Genomic DNA, 23,468 nt, shown 5'->3' on the forward strand with positions numbered 1-23,468 from the left:
AATTCAATCATGAGATGAATGAATTAGGACCTTTCACCATAGAGTGTGTGTGGAATAAACTCAGCAAGCACTTACTGGGGCAAAAAGTATTCTCTTGTTCTTAGGGAAGAAAGGCCTAATAAAGGTTTATCTGAAGCAGTAAAGATGATCTACCTAGATGCTCAAGTCTTCCAGAGCATTTTATGATAGAAGACATCTGTAAAGACTGAAGGGAGAACATTACCACAATTCCCTGCTGAGGATATTAATGAGATAAGTAAAATAATAAAATAAAACCAGAACCAACTATGCTACTACAATTACAAATATACTTCAATCCTTGAAGCAAGAATTAATTCCAATATTTTTCCCTAATATATTAAGAATAGGAAGCCAGACTTTGCAATTAATCTATCTCCATAGTCCAGCATAACATGCTGTCATCTGTCATCGTTTTTCCTCCTCTTTACTGGAAACTTTTTTCTTCTCTTTTTTGAATAATTCTGCCATCCTATTACCCCTTCCTTACTGTCACCCATAACTGCATCCTTCCACCTGCCTTTATAGTTCCACGCTTCCTATAATGTCTCCAATTCTTGAATTGAATGCAGCACTTCTCAGCATCTCCAGCTACAGAAAGCTCTCTCATTCATCATATCCCACATTCTTTCTGCCTCTCTGGTCACCACCTCAGTGCCAGGTATCTGTAGTGAGGCCAGAGTCTCTCTTAAAAAAATTGCCAGCTTTACTAGCATTGCAAGCCACTCTGGTAAAGACCATGATTCATTTCTGACCTTTAGAATAGGCGTTGAGGAAGAAACCATGGCAATTACAGTCCCAATGCTACAATTCAAGCTAATTTAAGAAATGAAAATGGAGGAAACATATTTGTTTTTAAATTGCAAATTAATTCTTACGTTAATAGTTTGCAAAATGGCCTTCTTGGAACTCATAGCCTGGCTCTGCACCAAAACATACAATAATGAATACCAGAGGGTTTGAGTTACAAAGTAAAACTGAGAAAGGCAAAAATTGTTGAAGAAGTTCTCTGTACAAACATTAACAGGACTGAAGTGTAACAAGTACACAGGCACCAAAGAAAACCTACAAACAGAATAAGAAATGACTTGCTAACCTTTACTCTGAGTCTTATTTTTGTTGCCGTCTTTCTGAAAGAAGTCCATACTACAGCTCCATTCTGCGCTCTGTTTGTGTGGGAAGAGAGAGACGAGTTCCTGTCATCAACAAGAAATGCCACTGCAATACCAGAACAAGAATAGCTGAGTATTCATCACACTACAGGATACAGATCCATATATCTAGACAGACCATTACTGAAAACAATGAATCAACCTTCAGAATGCAAGTATTTAGAATGCAAAGGCTCAACACCGTTCATTTAAACTATCTCTGCTAACAAAACTGTGAGCAATGCAAACGTGGAGCTTGTCCTGCCAATGGTTTGCCTGAGTCGTGATTTCTCTCATCTGGGGGTAGATACCTTCCACACACAATAAAAACAAGTGTCACACCAGTCACGCAGTGTGACTATAAATCTGGTGGAAACTATTGGTCCATATGAATGGTGAATTTTTTAACTCTGGTAACTGAATTTTATCATCTCTTGGTTTCATTTATTGCTTCTCAGTAAAGAGAAGTTGGCTGTCATTTAAGGCTCTTCAAAGGAACAAGAATAAATGCTGAAATGCTATTGCCTTCTGCCTGTTGCTAGGATTAACAGCGAAAGGCAGCAGCCATCAACTGTCCAATAATTCAGGAAGAATTGCTGAAGGGTCAGTAAAGTACTAGGAATTTCAATTAAAGGCTACAGAAAATTTTCTCCTATATCCAAACTCCTCCAAAACTAAACTCACTACTACGCTCACAGTTTTCACTTTGTGAAGATGAAAGTCAGTAAACCACGTGTCAAATGTCATGTACATCACTAGCATATTCTGGAAAGTATACTCTGGAAAGCACTCAGTGATACTGTTGCGATGAATGCAGTATAAAAAATAACATGCAATATCATTTACTTTTAAATAAATGCTAAGCAAGTAAAAGCTTGCATGAAGAAGACTTTCTTGGTTGTTGTTTTTTTCTTTTTTCTTTTTTTTTCCAGAAGGAAGCAATATATGATAAAAACAAATGAGATTAAAATGAACTAGTGTTTTCTAGTAGGGAGACCTGCCTTTTTTCAGAATCTCCTAGAGTTTATATAGGTCACTGTTCAGTAAAGAGCAACTTCTGGTAGAAGTGTTAAACACCAGTAAGTTCCTGTAGGAGATTGATGCACTACTCCCCACCCTTTTCTGTCCATACAGGAATAATGAGGCAGTGACTGGGGGAAATTAATTCCATATTCACCAATAACAGTGTTCAGAATATGGGTGCCAAGAAAACATTTAATAGCATGAATGTAGGCTTAGATATGTTAGCTTGGGACAGCAAATACCAGTATGAAATAACTTTATATGCAAAAGGCCTGTTTTTTGTTGGGTTTCTTTCATAGCATATAGCAAGACTTCTCTGGAAAAAGACTGTCTAAAAGCAATGACCATGCATACTTTGCACTTGAATTCACAGCAAGTAAATTCACAGAATATTTATAGAGATGTAAATGAGCAAAAAACAAACAAACAAAAAAAAAACCAACATTAGAGAGAACATCATAATATTAGCAAAGTCACATCAGTGTAAATGGTTTCCAAGCCTGATAAAAAGATAACATCTAAATTAAGCAACTTTATTGGTGAATCTGAAAAGAGTGCAAGCAAAAATTGATACTCAAAAGATCTTAAACGATACCTTAGTGAAGTTGCAGAAAGATACCTCGTCTCTTCAGATGCCTGTAAAAGTAAAAAATCATAAAAGATCTGAAGCTAGCATTTCAAAAGGTAACTAAATCTACGAGTAACTGTCAATGCATAGAAATAAATTCACACAAGAAAAAAAAATAAAAAAGAAAAAGAAGCAACAAGAAGCCCACCAAGACGAAGTGTCAAGACATACAACAGAAGCTGGCTGTAAAGCTGTTATGTAGGGATTCAACGATCAACTGTAAATAAGAGATATTGACTTTTCTAGAAGATCTTAGTAGATGAGGGTTTGAAAACTTAATGAGGAAGGAATTAACTGATGAATGAAAATTAAAAGATTATTAGCAAACAAATAATTAGTCATCAAGCTAGATTCCCCCAGATGATTTTCTTTCTAAAAGCAGGTCAAACTAAAAACATGCAGAACTCTGCAACAGTTTAAGAGATGAAAGATTTCTCCTCAATGGAAAAGCCTTACACAAAAAAACATTCGCCCAAAGGATTGCACTGTGTGCTGTTATTAGGCAAACTCATCAGTCAAAGAAAATCAAACTACCACACCCCAATGGGAGCACTGAGGGCAGGGACAGCTCAGAATCCAGACAAGAAAAAAGCAAAAGGTCCCAGTGAAGTTTCCCTGACCCAGAGCCATCTTCTCCTGTGCAGAAGAAGGAAAAGGGTCAGAAAGGAGGGAGGCCTCAGCAAAGGGCAGGTACACAACAGCAGCTGCTCCTCACAAACAACTCATAAGATTTACCCCCACTCAGAGACCTGCACCAATTTGGGACTGGACCTGAGGCCAGCCAGGAACAGGGGACAAAAAAAAATAAATAAATCTCTTGCTTGCTTGAAGCTTTAGCTTAGCACTAAAATAACAGTAAATTGGTCCTAATTATGTGTAGATAAGTAATAATTGCATCCGGCCAAACCCAAGGGACATACATCTTTCTAAAACTAAGGAACATAGAATAGTAGAAAGGTAAATATTTTTTCCTGATTATGATAACGGCCAATAAATCTAAATGGCTTTCATAAATATCTCTTTGTTGTGAAAGGAAAGTGGAGTTCTAAACATGAGTCAAATATAGTCACAGTTGTCATTGCTTCTTTGTTTAGCCATTTCTCCCAACTTTACAATAATACTCTTTTGAGTTTTCTAAATAAACGCTTCTACTTGCTTTTACCCATCATTGGCTTCGCAAGTTTTGCTTTACAAAGTAAAAGGCAATGAGTGATCATAATCATCTTATAGACAAGGTCGTCCCATCATCAGGCTTCTGAAAGAGGAAGAGGCTGGTACATTCCTCCTAGAAAACCATTGCTACCACTGCACTAACTCAACTAGCTGCAGAGAAAGAGCTTGTTCTCCCAGGAGCTGCACTGGTTGCTGAGAGCCAGGGAAGATCCCAAGGCAGTTGCAAGGCTACCTGGACTGGAGCTCAGGGGGCACTGGCCAACAGTTCAATGCACTATTGAGTGGTGACTGTAAGCAGCATTCCTCAAAAGCCAGTACGGGGCTGGCACTGACTAATGCCTTCAGCAACAACCTGGACAACAGACAGGGTGTGCCTTCAGGTGACAGCAATCTGGAGCAGTTTTTACATGCAGGAAGGCTACAGTCCTTTAGAAGGACCCCAGACACAGTTCTCTCCCTATCAACAACATATTTGATAAAATCATTTGCAGATAGGTCCCATGACAAGAGGTTTTCGCTAGCCACTGCTGGTATAATTTCCTTCCCACACACCCTGGACCTGTGGACATTAATCTTATGGATGCTTGCAGTGTAATTAAAAAAAAAACTCTTCAGCCACAGTAGGCAAAGAAGCTAGCGATATAGTTGCCAGGGACAAAATCCTAAACCATTTCACAGCAGAGATAAAGTTTCAGGTAGAAGGAAGAGAAGAAAACGATATCACAGACAGCATTAATCCAGTAGGACATTCCCCTGGAACAGGTTGAGCACTAGAAATTCCAGACTTGGGCATAATTTCAGAAAGTGGAGGAGATAAGTGCAATGAATGGGCAGGTCCTTAGTTCTGACTTCTTGCTGGCAGCAAAAAAGGATTCAAAAAACGGTGCTTCTCAAATCCAAGAAATCACAGGAACACAGGAAGGATTACAACATTTACACTGCCAAGGCCAGCAGATGAAACAAGTCCCATCCATTTAAATGGTAAAGCATTTTAAAGGACAGATAAAGTTTCTCCCTGCGCAGCCTCAACTGCCAATGGCTAGCTTTACACAGGTTCCCTCAATCCCTCTAATCCCATTTATCATTCTATTCTCTTTGAGAAAATCAGCTTGGAAACAATTAGTCTGTCCACAAAGAACTTAGAAAATATCAGACTCTCTATACAATAATAAACAGTATCTCTCGTTTCAGTGAGGCACCATATCCTTATAATCCAATAATGCTGAGGTAATAACTGCCAAAAAACATTTTTTTTCCAGTTGGCAACATCCAAGAAGAAAGCCAGACAATGAAAGGGGTAGTTTCACAACAAAACCCATGAATTAACTTAATAATTTACCAGAATCAAATTGCTGAAAGCTCCAGTTTACAGTTTCAATCACGAGCTGGTTAAACAAACCGGACTCAACAACAGATGCTGAAAATGCACACCAGCCACCACACACAAATCCAGACCAACAGCTGCTGCCTGCCTTATTTAACTGTGGGCATCACTACCACTCTCTACATGCTTCTCTCCCTAGTCACACTTCTCTGCACCCATCAAGCCAGCGACATCTCAAACCTGATAAAGCCTAACTATAACAAGCAAGCTCTCAACACCACATTTATGCCCTAGATTTAAGATAAACAGCAACAGACAAAGTGCAGCTGACCCAAGAGACTTCTAGGAACCACTCTGGTTAGCAGAAACATTACAACACATTAGTTTAGCCAAAGGTGGAAGCATTGCTGGTATTTAATTCATCAAAACAGTTCTCAAATATGATGTTTGAATGGCTGGGTTAAGTGTGTTGTCAATGCTCTCAAGCTGACAAAAGGAAGCAGCTGAAGCCTTGAACTGAAGTTGTTTACTGTTACAAGAGAAAAGATCTAGATGCTATGGGAGACAAACTGTCATAACAACAGAGGGACTAAGAAATTCAGATGGTAAAAATCTTTGCAGGTGTCTTTTGGCTCCTTGGTTGGCTCCTTGGTTCAGAATGATCTAACATATTCAGCACAGAAACCAAAGTATATCCATAAACTTACCAAATAATCTATGCAGCAGGTACATTAGAAATTATCATTGGAAAAAGAGGGGAAAAACAATGTTACTGAGAAGACATATGCGGAAAACATTAAAGTCAGCTCATGCCAAACTGAGCAGACAATGCAATTCTGCATTCATTTAAGGTATATGTACACCAGGTCACAGTTCCTGTGTGTGAGGCCCAGGAAATAAGGAAGACAAGAGTAATCTGGATTTTACAATGTGTATTGACAGAGTGCCTTCACTGTGACTCCAGGAATTAGATCAATTCCACCATTCTCAAATCCTATGTAAATCAAAGAGAAAGTTCAAACACGTTTAAAAGGGTTGAAAGGTAAAAGCTACCCTTCCAAATTTCTCTGGATGCTCTCCCCAGTGGTTTCTTAGTCTTGGTGCTTGGATATGGAGCAGAAACAGGATCAAGGGAAAACACGTTCAGTAGGGCCAGCAGGGAAAGCTTCCAGCTTCAAAATGGAAACCTGGACTTTGTGCAGATCCCACAGCCACTCAGTAAGCATACACTGTATCTTTGTTTTTGGGTTCTGTGGTAAGATTATGAACACTGCAAACACTAACAGATCAAACTGGACAAACTATTTCCTGACTGGTCTTTAAGCTTAGGACTTCCCTTGGAAAACAAAGCTTCACCTGAGCTTGATTGCAGGGGAAACAGAGATGCATTCTAGGTCATTTCAAACAAAGCTGCTCTCCTGAATGGATCTTATGATAACTTTACAGAGAGTTACATTGATTTTTTATTTTTATTTTTATTTTTTTTAATACTGCGTGGAAAGGAGAGGGAGATGTTTTATTTATTTTTCTTACGGGAAACTCTATCTGGTCTTTATTTTAGTTCAATTTCAAATCATCATCACAAAGCAGACTGCCGCATCTCCATATGAATCAGCAATGAAGCCAGTCATCGTTGGAAGAAGTTGAAGTCTGAGAAACAGCACTGAAAATGAATAAAGGATCCAGCATTCTCTGTGCACGTTAGGGAAATAGACAGAAGCTGTGCAGCAATGTTCTTAACATAAAGACATGACCAAAATTACACAAATGCCTTCCTTAAGCTGATTGGCTCTATGAGAAGCAAATTCAGCAACAACAACAAAAAAAAAAGGCACAGATTACAATTTACAGCAAGAAGTTTTGTTCCAAGAATTCAGATAAGCAACATGATAGTCATGCCTACAAAAGGACACAGTGATTTACGGTTTGAAACAAGCCCCTGAGACATACTGAAGTTGCTTTTTTCTTTTCTTTTCTTTCTTTCTTTTTTTTTTTTTTGCAAAATCCTTTTTAAAATCCATGCCACTAGAATATTCTCACACTGTTGCAGAAATGTGTGAAAGTAGAGATTGTTAAAAATCACACTGAGCAAGTACATGTAATCAGCACTGAAGACTTCATTCTTGGGGTGGTTCTCAAGCACATTACAAGCCAGCACTCTCCTTCTGCATGCCACTTTTCTACAAAAATTCTTGTTGCTATGATGATCATTGGAAGACTTTAAACTTTTACCAGCCTGAGAGCAGACACTTCTTACATATCACTGTTATTCTAAAAAAGCTGTCAATTTCCCACATATCATTTAATATCTGAAACAATTTAATTGCTGTAGACTGAGCCCTCTTCTTGAAGTACTCAGTTGTTTTCACAACAAAGTGAGGAAACCCATAGGTCACTTTCTTCTATTTTCTTTCCCCATAGCAAACCCTTAACACCTGATAGTAGAAATGATATGATTGCTCTTTTTGGAGAGGGGAGTAGCCTTTGACATTGGCGGGGCACAGAGGAGACAGTAGCTCTGCTCCACTGAACAGGATGGAAAACAATGCCACGCGATCTTTTCCTTGGCTTCTTTCATAACACACTTCTTTTTGGTGGTGAGTAAGGGAGAGAGAAAAGGAGTGGAAATTTGTTCATCAGGAGCAAAACACAGGACCAATTACGTCAAGGATGTTCACAATTGTACCACATACTCAATTCTCCTCAAGTAATCTAAACAAGTTGCACAGATTCAATATTTTTAACTAACAGTGACAATATGGCAATCTGAACTTAACTATTAGAATGACTACCTATATGCTTCCCTGGTATATGTCAAGACAGAGCACAGACTTAATTTCAGATAGCACATAGAAAGATTACCAGGCAGTGACATCCACAAATTGTATGAAACCAGGTGAACACCACAATTCCTTTGCTTGGTGCGGTATCCATTGTAAACAAACCCTTCCCAAGAACACCAATGGCATCCCAGTTTGTATCAGAAATGATGTGGTGAACTAGGGTAGTCATCCTGCCCTTGTACTCAGCACTGGTGAGGCCTCACCTCGAGTATTGTGTTCAGTTTTGGGCACCTCAGTACAGGAAGGACACTGAGGTGCTGGAGCAGGTCCAAAGAGAGGCAACAAGGTTTGTGAAGGGCTTGGAGAACATGCCGTACAAGGAGAGACTGAAGGAACTGGGGCTGTTTAGTCTGGGGAAAAGGAGGCTGAGGGGAGACCTTATTGCTCTCTTCCAATATCTGAAAGGAGCTTACAGCAAGAGCACGGTTGGTCTCTTCTCGTTGGTGACAGGATGAGGGGAAATGGCCTTAAGTTGTGCCAGGGGAGGTTTAGGTTGGATATCAGGAAAAACCTCTTTACAGAAAGGGTCGTTAAGTACTGGAATAGGCTCCCCAGGGAGGTGGTTGAGTCACCATCCCTGCATGTGTTTAAAAACTGTTTGGATGTGGCACTCAGGAAGATGATTTAGCAGAGGGTCATTAGTGTTAGGGTAGTATGGTTAGGTTGTGGTTGGACTTGATGAGCTTTAAGGTCTTTTCCAACCTGAGCAATTCTATGTTTCTATGACTATATGATCTTTCAGAAATCGTCTGTATTTGAATTATAAAAATAACTGGCACAGCAAACGCGTGCTTTGGCATAATTTACCCTCAAGTTCCTCAATAAAGGCCCTCTGTGGGTTGAGGGCCATTAATGTAGAAAGAATCAATGTCCATAGGTGAATAGTAAAAATATCATTTGAATAAAACATTTTCCATGCTAATGTACTTAGTTCAGGTATATGTAAGGAATGACCAGCCTGCTAAACCAGAGAATACCAAACACCTCCCCACTAAAAGCAATGTCTGAAATTGCACCACTCTTTGACAGAACTAAGTGACAACTGGTTAGCAGTCTGACACGTTGCACTGTATCCGTGCCATTCAAATGGAGCAGTTTTTTTCTTACATTGAGCTCATGCCATGCATTTGTTCACCTCCATTTAACGTCATAAGTAATTTAGATAAACTACTCAGTGCTGGTTGTAAATTGAATGTATATCTACTTCTCAACTACCTGTGTTACATTTGCCTTGTATCTTTCAATATTGCAGGAGAATAATCTGCTAATACATCGCTGACTGACTGCATGTGAAAAAAAAGACAAAGAAAAATCCACAAGTATCATCTATCATCTAGGTATGATTTCTCCCTGCATAAAGCTAACAGAATCAAAAGCTGCTATTGACACTGAGCCAGCTGAAAATATGAACAGCAGCAAAGGACATAAATGCAGATAAATGTTCTTTTTCTGTGCTCAGACGAGCTCCATATGATCTTGCTCCTAAATCCTTTCATTGATTACACTGTCTAATAGAAGCCAGCATTTCAGCAGAAGCTAAATCTTTCTTGTTGCAAGTCAGGCTAGCTCTCCCCTTCCCCAGCCCCATCACCTTGCAACAAGAGTGCTTATTCCATTGCCAATATGGAACCTACATCCAAGCACATACTCTGCACTAAAACAGCAATGGCTACAACTTGTACCTATGCTTGCACATGTGATTACTGTAACTCAAACACTTCTCTGATCACTTGATTACTATCTCCTTCTAGAGCTAGATCACCTGCTATTTTAAGGTTCAGCTGTACAATCACATCTCCAGATACAGTGAAATCATCATTTAGTCTTCTTTTACTCATACTTTGTACAGGGAAGAAAAGTATTTGCTAGGCTCCATTTTCTTTAAAATTTCTGAGGTTTCTCTGGCACAGTAGTTAAGGTACACCTTGTAAGAGAGCAGCAGTACCATTGGGAGGATTTACACTTACTTGTGATTAGAAAAATATTCCTGTACCCTCGTACTCATTTTTAAGTGGAGAGAAGTGCAACCATGTCAAAGGCAAATGTAGAATCTTCCTCTGCATTGCTTCTTGTTGTGGAAAGAACCGATGAAAACTTTTAGAAGCAGAAATGCTTATTAGAGCTCTCAGCTGTAGACACTGTAATGTTCATGGTTACAAAACAAACTTTTCTGAAGTCAATGCCAGTATTTCATTTTTTTCTATGACATGGAACTGACTTCCCATGTCTGCACCAGAGCAGCAACATATCTGTTGAGTACTGCTGAAGGAATATGGCAGAGAGGTAGATGTGCAGTGCTCTTTCTTAACAGTCATTTGAAATGAGTATGAAGAGACAGCATTACAAATCAGCTGGCTCTACTACAAACAAGGATTTATTCAATGTGCAGTTTCTGCAAAGTAGCGTGCACTACAATAAACAGACAACTGTTCCAAAACAAAAGGACTGCAGAATTAGGGAGAGGACAGTGCCTATCCTCTGGAATCTGTCTTGTCAGTCTGGAATGAAAAGTAATTCTATTATTCATTTAAAAGTATTATTAAAACAATTAAATCTCGTTCACTTTGGTGCTTGCTAGTGTCAGTTCTTCCCTGCTGCAGACAGCAGCACTTCAGCCTGTGACATTCAAGGTCATACAGTATTCAACCTACAAGCATATCGGCACAAAGAATGTAGTAGGTGTTATCAACAATAGTGACATCTATCTGAAATAGTGCCTCTTTTTATTTATGTCATATTAATTAGCAATTTCAAATCCAAATGATTTTTCAATCTGTCACAATGCAAAACAAATATTATAAACTCATTTCTCAGTTAGGGAAAAATTACTCTCATCAGTGAGTTGCTTAGACGTTTGATACAAACTAACCTAAGTACTGCTGTTCGATAAAAAAAAGAATACAAGACATACAAATGAAAAAAATCTGCTTTGAATAGAGAACGTGTGCTTGTACTGTACAGCATTCTGGAATCTTTGCATTAGAGCATCTGCCACAGCTGAATTCCAGCTGGTTGCTAGATAGTCACTTCCTTGAGTAGCCACAGTTTTAATGTAAATTTATGTACATTTTAATGTAAATGTTTTAATGTACATTCAGTACTTCCTTGTCCTGCACTCAGGTGCACATGGAGATAAAAGTGAATCTATCTCAATCCTTCTTCAGTCTTTTTGACACTGTGAGATCAGGGACAGTGTGAATTCAGATCAACAGTAAGCAATTGTTCTTGAGGTGCTGCAAAACAATTTCAATAATTACAGCTCACAGAAGCTAGTAAATTTATCCTATCTCTTCTGAGTGCCCTTGATAAACTTCAACTTCTGTTTTCACTTTAAATAGCTTTCATTACATATATCTATTTTTTTTCAATTTATTAAGTCAAATTGTGTATTTAAAAATAAGTAAACATCTATCTAGAAATGACTGCATCTTGAAACTAGAAAAACAGCAGACAGTTAATCCCTGACTCAATATCCCACTGCTCTCCAGAACAACAACAAAAAATTACTTCTATTTTGACTTTCATGCTCCATAAATTAAATTATCATTTAGGATCAGAGGTCACTAGACATCAGGAGATTTTTGCATGTACAGTTTGTATGATTCCTAAGCTACTTCAAAAGACTTCGTTGCCCAGGAAGTTTGAGATAAAAATTAATTTTTTTTTTAACAAGGATGAAAATTTAACTTTTAAGTGTTGGAGATGCCAAGTGCACGAAAAGTGCTTTCCACTTTTAACTGGACAAGACACAATCCCTCTCAGTCTCCAACAAGGGAGGTTACACGCTTTGTTATTTAGAAGTTTGGGTGCAATACTCACAGGGACTTCTATGTCGCACAACTCACTAATGGCTGGTAGTTTGAGGAGATAATTCCTTCAGCACATCCCAAAGCACCAAAAGAAAAAAGGCAGCAAAATAGCAACTACATGGAAAACAATGAATATTGCAAAAGGAATTTCAAATTCATATGATCAGGTTTGTGTCTTAAAAAATTACAGCTGGCAACTTGCCTGGTTTTCTCAGCTTTTATCCCCATCCTCTCTCACTGCCTTGAAGCTTTGGCTCTTTTCCTACCTGCTCTACAAACTAATCCTAAATGCCAAAGATATTTGATGCCCAAACTGCAGTTACCAGGGATTGGATATAAATTCAGATTCAAAATCCAACTCGAAACAGCAAAAAAAAAATCTTACAGAAAACTCAGAAATAACTCTGGGTATTTCAATCTCCTTTCTAACACCACTCTTCTCATCTTCACGCACATTTATGAATGTTTATCATTAGTCCCCAATTAATACCATATTAGGCAGAAGTCCCACACAATCCAGGTTGCACACTGAAGAGTATCAGTCTGCATTTTCCATACAACCTTCAGACAGTTAAGTTAAACACTGAGATAACTAGAGACAGAAAGGTCCTGACAGTAAGAATACTCAGAAATACCATAAGACAGGAGAAGAACAGGCCAAGATTTAGCTTACTGCTATTTCATTATCAAAGTCCCCACCTAGATTTGCGTTGTAAAAAAGACACATGCAAGATCTTTAAGAAGGTGACTACGAACACTGTCTTTTTCCAACTCTAACAGACAGAAGGTCACTATGAGGGGCTGGGAAAAAAAAACACACTTCCTTTTAAGCAAGAAAAATGCCATGCAGGAAACCAGTTAACCACTAAGGATTTTCCTGTAGTGGTATTTTTGTTACATACACGTGTTCTTCAATTAGTCTTTTCCAGATAGACAATACACTATACGAGCAATGTGAAGGCTTTGTTTCCTCAATACTGGGTCAGATAAACATGCCTGTATCTGTAAGCAGTTTTAATTGAAAATGTCACGTAATTAAAATGTTCGCACGGTGGCACAAAGGTGCCAGGTTGACTACAGAGTCTCAAGGATACTACAGTTTATTCTGCCTTACTAATTAACCATGACAAGTAGATTAAGGAATGATTGTCATATCAGAATATGGTACTCCCTACTAATAATTTAACTGTCCAAAGCTACATTTGAAATTATAAGACAAATAGTTTAGCAATTGCTATGCTTACAGTCTCAAAAAAAAAAAACCCTCCTATTTCCCCCAGACAGACCTGATTGCTTTCAAAACATCAAACAATTAGCAAAATTAAAACAGAGAAGATCAAATGGATCAATAAATTGAGTATTTAGTAGAGGACAAACAAATAGTTTCTGTTATTCGTCATTTTGAGTTTGGGCTGGACAGTTCAGCTACTTGGTTTGGTATATTACTTTTCTATCAAATAAATCTTCGAGGATTTTTTCTGTCATTAAATTTCCAACACCCATTTCTCAACCTTTTCTTCTCTGTGACGACAATTTCTCATAGAAGAAATCAGTAGTGAGATCCATAATAACAAAACAAAGCTTTACAGACTCATTCTTTCTCACTTAAAATTAGGACTTTACATTTTAGGACAAATGAAAGTAGTCGTTTGAAGACTACTTTCAAGAAATACTTTAAATTTGTGCATATAGCATCTGCCCTGATTTAACCCACTCAAATTATGGAACTTTAAATGAGGAATGTCATTTACGGCGGTATATTTTTTAAGTTGAAAAAACATCACTTATTTTTGATGCGCACACCGTTCGCCAACCGTAGCATCACTCTGTTGTTAATAGCTATTACAAACAGGATTCAGTACAAAACCCAGGCCCAAGTACTGTGCTAAAATAACAGCTAGACGCAGGCAGGTTTGTCTAAAAATAGTATCATATTGGTTTTTTGTTTGTTTGTTTGTTTTTTACAGATGAGCAGGAGGATTAATTTTAAATTGTATGCACTACAAATAAGACAGGAGATCAGGAAATTTTGCTCAGCATTTACACAGGGGAAAATGTTCAATTCCAATAAGGGTTTACAAAGTATGGACACAAGGAAAGCCAACTGACACTTCCAAACTCAAGTTTAAACTTTTTAAAAACGTAGCTAAACGATCACCCTGCCACTCCCTGAGATGTCTGCCACTTTGTTGCCACAACACCGATGCTCTGCAGAATCAGGCAGCTCTGAGTTTACAGTTAGTGGTATTAAATCAAGCCCACACTTTTTCCCAGAAATCTTTCAGCTTAAGCAGCGAGATTGAGAACTTCAGAAAACAGGCATGAAACAAATTGCTCTCCATGAATATTCCCATAAAAGTTTTGACATCACGCCTGATATGAATGGAAAAAAAACCAAATCTATTATCTGATTCAGGTCACGTTGAAAGGTTAGATATTTTGTATGGGAATCTTGAATGGCCTCTCCCTGTTCTGCGAGCAGAGGGATTATTTCTTTCATGCTGTATATGCAGTTCCTTTGCAAAATGCTTCATTCAACTGAAAAACTAGCTCTGGAAACAATGTCTTGTATAGCACTGTCCCCTGTCACACTGCTTTATAAGTAGAGAGGGAGGGCTGAAGCAGATAGGAATAGCTTCCTAGTAGACTTACTTTTGATTAAAGACAATATTACTCCATTCTATATGGTAGATAGAAAATCCTGCTTTATTAACAGTCTATGACACCCTAATGAACTCTGGCAGAACACAGAAGGAAAAGCAGATCCCTACTGAGTTGTCTGAAGGAGCCAGAGGGATCCAAAGAAAAACACAGGCAAGATGTTAACAGGAGAGCTCAGGCAAAAACCTGACTACAAAGGAAAATGAAAAGCTTATTCTAAGGGGGAGAAGTATTCTATTATTAATAATAATAGGACAGTTTTCAATGTAGGGTTATCAAGCATGCTTTTTCTGCACTGTTTTGAGTCAGCTCCCTTTGTCTATTACCATAAACGCAGTGTCACCAGTTAGTTTTGCCTAAGTAGCCCCCATCGGCTTGTTTAAACTAGAGCATTCCTTTTTAAAGACTCATTTCTTTTTTAGTTACTTTGCATGCAGTGCGAAACAGTGTACACTCTGCTAAAACAGAGCTGCACAGGAGGAGGCCAACTGCATAATAATTCTTGAAGAGGCTGACAATGGCTGGAATTAAATTATGCTTCCATTTTTCTTATGTGTTTTAATCCGATTTGCCTTAATTGCATGTTTGCAACGTGTTAATTATCAGGGCTTGAGTTGGTATCTAGTAGAAGAGTGATTTGACTGCAAAAGCAAAATCCTCCAAATAACACAAATGTTTGGCAACAAATTAGATTTGCAAGTAAGCAAACTTTACTGCACTACCCATAGACCTAGAATTTCTAAAAAAGAACACCATAAATCACTGATTTACAATCTCCAATATCCTTTCATTTTTCTAGCAGTCGAAGCAAAAACTCTACAGAAAGCCTATATTACAGAAAACTACCCATTACACAAAACCCAGATGAATAGTTTAATACATAAACACCACACAAAACCCCAGAGTTAAGGCTGAGACGTGCTCTCAATGTGCTGCTACAGTCCTACTGCTGGCCCACAGTGGGAGTGAGACCACAGTCTGGAAGCAGCACCACAATTTCCCAGAAACCAGTGAAGCTGCACAACTTCCAGCAGCTCAAAATTTGGCTCAATAGTACTCAACGTGTACCAAGGAGGTGACAGGAGCAAATCTTAAGTGCTGAAGGTAATGTACTCTCATATTCCTCAAGTAATTGGAAATTAGACTAAAACGTTATGAAAAAAAAAAGTGAGGAAGAACTTGCTGACACCAATTTGTCTTTGGAACACCCTTCGGTAATGTGAAAGGCTTCCCTCGATACTTTTATAAATTGTCACTCTCACCCAGCTCTGGGGAGGTGTTGACTAGCCTCAGCTTCAGATTTATCCCAGAGGAAGGGCTCACAGCACCTCCTTGGGTGCGCTTGCTGTGGGGTGAGCATAGTAGGCCCTGTGGCACAGCGATTTGCTGTAATTAGGAAAACACTTCAGGAGAAGCAGCTGAGCAGGTTTTCACTGAGCTACTGCTCCGTTAGGTTTGTGGTACTGCTAACAACAACTCCTGCCAGTGCTCAGCCCTAAAGACGTGAGATGCAAAAGGCAGCATGAATAATTCAGGGAGCACTGGGTCCTGAGCCCACCTTTCCTTTGACAAAGGGAGAAGCAATGCATGCATCTTAGGTAGAAGTTCTTCTCTATCAGGCTTAATCTTCTTTTCTCCTTCAGAGCTTTGTTACTAAGTGCTGTGTAGGTGTGAAATGCCTTATTGCCAGGTAATTTTGTTGGGATCAGACTTGCAACTACCTGCTTTGCTTCATATTCATATACGCAGAACGATCAAAATCTGTTTTATTTCCTAACAATAGCCAATTTTGCTCTAATGATTTTAAAATAGCAAATTTAAGGAATAGCACCCTGGTTAATTCACATATGGCACCTATCCACACATGAATAAAATACCTTATTATTTATTACCTTTCTCATAATGAACTTCGCGATAAACTGGAAAACTAATTTGCTTTTTGACAATACCGAACCTTTGAATAGAGAAAATCACAGAGTCGAGCACCGAGTGCAGGCCTGTGTGGTAAGTGGTCTCCATGGCAACCAATGGATTTTATGCTAAGTCTGGCCTTTAAAAACATTTCACGTTTACCACCGAGAAAAAGATGGCCTTGATTTAAAAATGATACAACAAGTATCTTGAGCAGGCATGCTTTCTCTTCTCCGCTGCAAATAAAATTAACAGGCGTCCCTTTAACACTAAATCCTCTCAGCACCGCGTGTCATCATTGACGTATGTGTGGGCCTGCTTTCAGTGTGGATTTTTTTTTTCTTGCATATCATTGCACAACATGAAGCCCTTTCCCCCCCATTTTCCCCTCCTTGTTTTTCTCTATCCTGCACGAAAATAGAACGTCAAGCTCTTATCTCTGTCAGTGATCATGGTGACAGTGAAAATATTATTGCATGCTTATCTATAGCAGTTTCAATCATACAAGCTTATAATAACTTGCAATAATGGAAGAAGTAGTAACTATAACTGCAATGCCTGCTACAGCCTAATTTACTTGCACTCCACATTCAAGTAACTGGAGTCCATAAAAGGGAGTGTATTTTTAATAAATAAAGATTCCAGCTTAAGGGTGTACGTAATTATTGACAATAATGTGCCATAAAGAGTTAAGAACTATGATCATCATTATTAGAGCTTAATGAGATTTTTGTTTGCAGTAACGGAATTTGAATAAGGGGCATTACGGTAGACGGACAGAATTACAACCGAATTAATCACTATTTTCAATTCCCTACTACCTGGCAGTACAGGGCACATGCCCATAACATTTAATTCAAAGCAGAGTTTGCAAGCGCAAGTAATTCCTCCCAGCATGGGTGTGGGATGCCTGCTTTTGCTTGATTAGGAATGCAGCCTTGAGAGCTTTGGATGAGTAGGAGGGAAAGATACAGAGACCATCTGTTGCTATTCCTGTGAAGGTAATTTCAACATGCATTCAGTCATCATCGTGACAGTAATAGCACTTCATACATAGCCTTTCACATCATCAAATGTTTGGTCTTTGTGTTCCATTCCATCTCAACTGCAGTACAAGCATCTCACCACGCTGAATGCTTACTCTACCATCTCCTTTGTCCATGGCACATTTTCCTTTCCATATAACTTAAGAAAGGTCCTTCACTTCACTGAACAAGGGGGCACGAAACGGTCAAGTTCTGTTTACCATGAAACAAGACAATGTAACCAAATTTATTACCCTTTGTGTTACTTATTCCTATCTGCTGTTGTACTTCAATTTCTCCAAGGGTCACCATCAAAGAACCACCAAAAAACAGGAGCCCCAATTGTGATGGAAACAAGGCAATGAAACAAGCTAAAAAGCTTCTGTATAAAGCGTGGTCCCCAACACGTCTCTATAGAGGGCAAAAGTTTGTAGGGAAAAAAAAACTGCTAGGAACAAATCTATCAGATATATGGAAAGTACAGCAACAACAGGTCCAGTGGCGGTCAGGTAGAGTGGTAAGGAATGGCAAGAAAAATACTGCCTGTCATTCATTCACTTCTTGCATCGGGACACAGTAACCATGCTTGTACCTTGGAGAGTACACATTAATCTCAGTAACAACATGCTGCTATGGTTTGTCAAAGGAATTTTGCTTACGGTGAATGTTGTAGCACACTAGCATCATCACCACCACCCCCTCCCATCCTCTCTGCTTCCACACAGATGGAGGAACACCGTGCCAGAGTTATGATTAGCATAGTGTTGGAGTTACCAGAAACAACTGAGCAGCTCCTGACAGACCGCTTTCTTTTTTTTTTTCTTTTCAAATTTTTTATTAATATTTATTTAGGGGGAAAATAAGACACACAATGAAAAAAGATGAAAGACGTAAGCAAAGTGCTTCAAGGGAGGGTCTTATCTGTTGACTTCTCCCTTGATCCCTGATCTACAGACACGTGTCCACAGAAGTACTAACAACCAAGGTGAGTCCTATCCCCTGGTTCCAAATCAAGAGCATCAGAGACTCCTGTGCTCTTGCAGCCAGCCTTCATGCTCTGCTTCGAAGGCAAAGAGCAAGAATCAACCACTATTAATACCAAGGGATGAGGCAATATTTCCAGTAAATTAACAGACAAACCTTGTGGTACCACTAAAAAAAATCTGCAAGCAAAAAAACACCATGTAAAAAAGATGGTACTGTATAGCATGCCTCCCACTTTCTTTCATATACTCCCCAAAATTCTACTGCATTACATTTAGAAACAGATCATACCTCATGATCACTTATAGCAGCTGTTTTGATTTAATAAACTTCTGGTTTCTCCATATTTAAGAGAGAAAAACATTCACATTTCACATACCATAACATGGAAGAGAATCCTGTGTTCTTGAGACTTGAACAAAATATTTGCTCTCATTCTGTACTGTTTTTGGGGAGGAAAAAAAAACACCAAACCAGACATACATAATACTCCTAAGTCGTCTTCTACTATAGAGATCTCCAGTAACAATTTGTATTTTATCTACTGAATAAGTCTCTGAAGGTATGTGCTAGGGGCAAATGTGAAACGGTTGAAATACCAGAGCCTTCTCAGTGCAACCATTTTCCTTCTTCCTAAATGGAGATGCAGTGAGATCTTTAGTCAGGCATGGCAGTGCACTGATCATATTTGAAAGTGGCAAGCTTGTCATTTACTACCTGCCAAATATGCCAGTTTCCAGAGTTTCTTACAAAACTCATTGACTTCTGAAAAAAAAAAAAAAAGAGTCTACGTAAATTTGAATTGTGTGGTCAGGGGGAGAAAAAGGTATGCATAATCATTAAACATCAAAGTCTCCATACTATGTAGGCAAGACAGAAGTTCCACTAGCCACAGCCCAAAATAATAGTCACATACAGACCTATAAAAAGCCTAGCAGTGGGGCCAAGTTAGAAATTAAATATATTTACACAACTGCCAGTTCCAAACAGAAAATGTGGCTGTTCTGGCAAAAAATAGTCAATTGTTTCACATAATGAAACACGAATCTACACTTCTAGAGCCCTATTAATTTTTATATATAAACTGTTCTAATGTAGGAGCATCAGGAATCTATGAAAATAATTTCTAGTGACAGTTTCAGGATTAAGCTCTTTTCAAGTAGTTAGAATGGCTAACTTAAGTTGTAAATTGCTTTTAAAGAGCAAAGCATAGACTGTAAGCCCTCCCATGCCTCCTACCAACTGACATCAACAAGGCATCTGGGACAAGTGTATGCTGGTAATTCATCTTAATTATTTGTCAGCAAAGCTGCCCTAATAGGATCTGTCTTTCATTTTGATTAAAATGACCCTCTGAAATGTGGTCCTCATAGAATGTTGACAAGCTGAGGTAAAAATTGAACTGTCTGGCACTTCTAATTTTATCTCTGGAAACTGAAAGAGTGTTTCTAAATACTCTTATAACTACTTCCTTCATTTGTCTCTCTCTGATTAGCTTCCACATCATGAAGATTCTTTTTGGTGATCAACAATGACAGTTATCTTTGTCCCCCATAGTTTAACTCTAGTATTACTCAATACAATAAAATAGTTAAACAAACTACCCAAACTACTACTTTTTTTTCTTTTTTTTCTTTTTTTTTCTTTTTTTTTTTTTAATCACTAACCATGATAAATCCTTCTCATGCCATCTGGTACATTTTAATCTTGCAATTTTTAAGGCATGAACACCAATGGTGTACATTGTTCTGCCTCAATATTCAGGTACAGTACTGAATATACTCAGTATTGAATATTATCATACATTTTTGATCGTGCTGTGAAGACATGATATTTCTTTAGGAACTTCACTTTTTTTTGTATACCCTTGGACTTACCATTTGCCTGAATTAGTGCATAAACAAAACTGACATTTACTGTCAGGATGCAAGATTACAGATTTGATTTTGAAGTTATCAAGACAGTCTTTCAGAGATGTTTTAATTGAAATTTTCTCATTAGATAAAAGGTTTCAACTTTATGATACCAGTTACACATTAAATGTTATTTCATTATTACTACTCCAGATCAAGTTGTGCGTACAATTAGAAAACACATCTGCATGAAGGAAAGAGCTCTTTGGCTTAGAAGGGCAGCTGAAGAAAGGAACATTAGGCTGCCAGTGAGAAGATGACAACTGAGTTAATAAGAACACTAACTGGAAAATCTGCAAAAAAACCCAACTTCTTATTTTTCAACCACATTTCACAAATTGTTTAGAGGAAAGATGGGTTGTAGCTCTTCAGCTGGCTCAGATGAAAAAGGAAACAAAATACACAAATACCAAGGGTGGGGATATATACAAAGTTCTCCCACCACAGTTTGCCAAGCAGTGGTGGTAATAATTTCCACTTATGTTCTATTTAAAGCTGTTGGGAGAGCCTGAGGATGGTCTAAGACAATGTGATGCATTATGCATAACATATGTTTAGTCTGAACATGCTGTGCCTTTTTTTTTTTTTACGCTTCTAACCCCATATCCTGTCAGCATCAGCCTTGAAAAAATAAAAAAGAAAAAGTGATTAGACAAAACATTATCCCATAGATTTTAATTTATGGTCTTGGCACATGCAGACTAATGTCTAGTGAGGTTCTGAATACTGATTCAATACTGGAAGTGGGAAACACAGGAAAGAAAGAGGTGAAATAAGAAAGCTCAAGCAGTGTTGTTAGGATGTACACAGACAATGGAGTATAATGCACTCTCAGTAAACTTGCAGATAACAAAACTGCAAGGAGTGGCTGATTCACCAGAGAGCCATGCAGTCATCCACAGGTCCTTGACAGGTTGTCCAGATGGAAGAGAAAATGGAACATACCTTGGGAACATACACAAAGCTGCACAAAAGAGAGAGCACAGGAAGAAACAAACAGGAAAAAGCTTAGAACTTCCTTTTCTGTATTTTTAATAAAGGCAGAATCTTGATATTGTTAGATTTTCATATCTGTTTGAGCTCTACCAGTTCTGAATAAGTTCAAGGAGCAGATTTTGGGTGAATACAAAGAGCATTCAATGAAACTGCTGAATCCCTGCATAAGTTTGTCTTGCCTATGATATCAGAAACCACCCTGAACACAGTGCAGTATGTTTGTTGTCATAAATCACACCCAGACACTTGGAGCAGTAAATCAATACTGTTCCTATCTTCTGCAAAAGGAACAGGAGGCTGACATAACCTGCAGAGAGAAAAGGGAAATCTGCCAGCCTGCTCTAAACAGGACTCCAAAACATGAGAGTCACAAGCTCTTCACTCAGTAGAAAAACAATGCTACTGCTACTGACACTTCCCCTCTTCACAGAAATTTCTTGTGTTTGTAGTATATAACTGTCATACCATTGGCATCAACATTCTTGTTCTTCAAAAAGAAAGACAGGTGGTAGAAAGAAGTCAACCACAGAAGGGGCAAGGCAGAAGCCAAGCATGTCCTGCTCCAAAAGGCAAATAAGGAATGAAAAAAAAAAGTCACATTCTTTCACCTCCATAGATAAGCGTAAGGGATTTGTTCTTGATGTCACAGCCACTCTCCAGAAGACAAAATCTACAATAAGGGAGTAGGCAAAGCAGCAGGAGTGAAATTCACTGAAGAACCCATTCCATCAGGAATCTTGCCAGTAATTTAAATAAAATTGTGTGAACTTGTTTTTCAGAAGCTTGGGGGGGAGGGGAGGAGAGGGGAGGAAGGGAGAAAAAAAAAAATCTATCCCAGGAAATATTTAGAAACATTAAAGCATTTTCCAGTTCAATCTCAATGTCATCAAATTCCTCAGGGGGCAAAAACACCATAAAAGCCCAACTGTTTCTAACAACATCTTCTAAATGCATTCTTTATTATTTTTTTTTTTTTTAAATTGACTTAGTTTGAATTTTTCTTCATTTTTATTAAGGAAAAAATGAAAATATTAAAAATCCGCCAAAGGATAAGTAAAACAATTCAGTGAAATTCTCATTTAAGCCCCTAGATAAGCAAGATTGATTTCAAAATTACCTAATAGATTAAAAATCCATCATCATCCCAGCTCCCTTCCAACTCCCATTTCCTTCCAACTTCCTACAGCACAAGAGGTCCTTTAAACTTTGTTACTCACCTTTAAACCGTGTTACCAAAAAGGTGTGTGGTCCTAAAGAATGGAGGCACAGAAACAAAAATTTCTTTTATGTTAGAGTCTCTGAACCTTAAGGAAAATATTAGAGTTCAGCACGTGTGGGTTGAGAGAATTCAAGTTTACTTCAGAAAAGAAGCCTGATAAAGTACAGGAAAATGTTTTCATCAAGTGGAAAGACTCCACAATAGAGTTAGAAAATCATTTTTCTGGTTTTGGCTCTTCTTTTCGTGACTGCTGAGGATTTGGGCAACCACTCTGAATTTGTTTGCTTCTGTTTTCCCAGTGTTTAAAAAGAGATGATACTCACTCAACAAAATGATCCAGGAAGCAAATGAAACATGCTATTAGAAGATTTTCTGCATTTTGCCTAAGATCCAGAGTCTTAAAACCTCCTGTAATTCACAGTTCAGTGAATTATCCCGAAACATAAAAGTCTTTGGATAAAAACATTTGCATTTAGATACATTTAACCTTACATTAAAATCAAAAGATGAACAACACTTTAATGCGCCTGTCATATTTATTATTAGCTCTGCTCAAGGTGAGCAAAAGCTCTCGGGAACAGATGTGCCAGACCTTCTTCCCCTTCCCCCCATTCACTTTTTTTTTTTCTTCTTAAACTGCAGGTGTTCCATTCTAGCACTGTTTTTTCATAGTAGTGTTTTTTCATCCTGGCACAAAAATCAGAATGCAGAAAAGATATAAGGGATGAAGGTTAAAAGAAATGACTGGCTACTAAATTGACTGTATAAAGACTATAAAGAGATAAAACTG

The 23,468-nt window shown here is 38.2% G+C and overlaps 1 long non-coding RNA gene across 23 annotated transcripts in view; it reads right to left on the reverse strand.

The window, feature by feature from the left end:
- LOC116226148 (uncharacterized) overlaps positions 1–23,468 on the reverse strand; it is a 213,213-nt gene that overhangs the window by 110,166 nt on the left and 79,579 nt on the right. For 19 of the 23 annotated variants that reach the window (XR_004166253.2, XR_016465749.1, XR_016465748.1 and 16 more), the window contains 2 exons: positions 2,788–2,828; positions 1,115–1,236 (listed from right to left, as the gene is read on the reverse strand). This is a non-coding gene — a long non-coding RNA (uncharacterized LOC116226148). The remainder of the gene's footprint in view (positions 1–1,114; positions 1,237–2,787; positions 2,829–23,468) is intronic. The other 4 variants (XR_016465751.1, XR_016465755.1, XR_016465754.1 and 1 more) reach the window with 1 other exon arrangement.

Source organism: Phasianus colchicus, chromosome 4 (assembly GCF_987193195.1).
Source record: "Phasianus colchicus chromosome 4, bPhaCol1.hap1.1, whole genome shotgun sequence".
NCBI classification, from domain to species: domain Eukaryota; kingdom Metazoa; phylum Chordata; class Aves; order Galliformes; family Phasianidae; genus Phasianus; species Phasianus colchicus.